Genomic DNA, 658 nt, shown 5'->3' on the forward strand with positions numbered 1-658 from the left:
TTCATATCGGCGGCATATTCGCCGATACCGATATATCGGCAACAGGTTCATATCGGCCAATAATATCGGCAAAACGATATATTGGTCGGGCTCTAAAACAAACCCCACAGTAAAAACCTTCAGAATATGGATAGGAATAAAACTGTGAAATTTGGTGTATGTAAGTGCTGTTGAAATGGAGAAACAAACTCATTTTTAGAAAACTGACTTTAAAAATGTAATTGAAATGTACAAACGTAAATAGATAAAGTGCAATAATAAAATCAGGCGAATGATGTATGAACAAACCCCTCTGTAAACACCTTCAGAATATATATAGAAATAAAACTAAATTTGGTGAATATAAATGCTGCTGAATTGGTGAAACAAACTCATGGCCTTGAAAGATATGTTTCATAATTGAAATCTACAGGCTAAAATTGTAAAGTGTAATAAAATAAGCAAATTTTTTGATGTTTTATTAAAGGGGTCATATGATGCTGCTAAAAAGAACATTATTTTGTGTATTTGGTGTAATGAAATGGGTTTATGCGGTTTAAGGTTAAAAAACACATTATTTTCCACATACTGTACATTATTGTTTCTCCTCTATGCCCCGCCTTTCTGAAACGCGTCTATTTTTACAAAGCTCATCGGTCTGAAAAAAGCGAGGTGTGCT

General features: G+C 33.3%; 1 protein-coding gene across 2 annotated transcripts in view; it reads left to right on the plus strand.

Moving 5' to 3' along the window:
- Positions 1-658, plus strand: part of LOC107751632 (hematological and neurological expressed 1 protein-like) — a 17036-nt gene that overhangs the window by 7118 nt on the left and 9260 nt on the right. The window lies entirely within an intron of this gene.

Source organism: Sinocyclocheilus rhinocerous, unplaced genomic scaffold (genome assembly GCF_001515625.1).
Source record: "Sinocyclocheilus rhinocerous isolate Xijiao unplaced genomic scaffold, SAMN03320098_v1.1 scaffold1553, whole genome shotgun sequence".
Lineage (NCBI taxonomy): Eukaryota > Metazoa > Chordata > Actinopteri > Cypriniformes > Cyprinidae > Sinocyclocheilus > Sinocyclocheilus rhinocerous.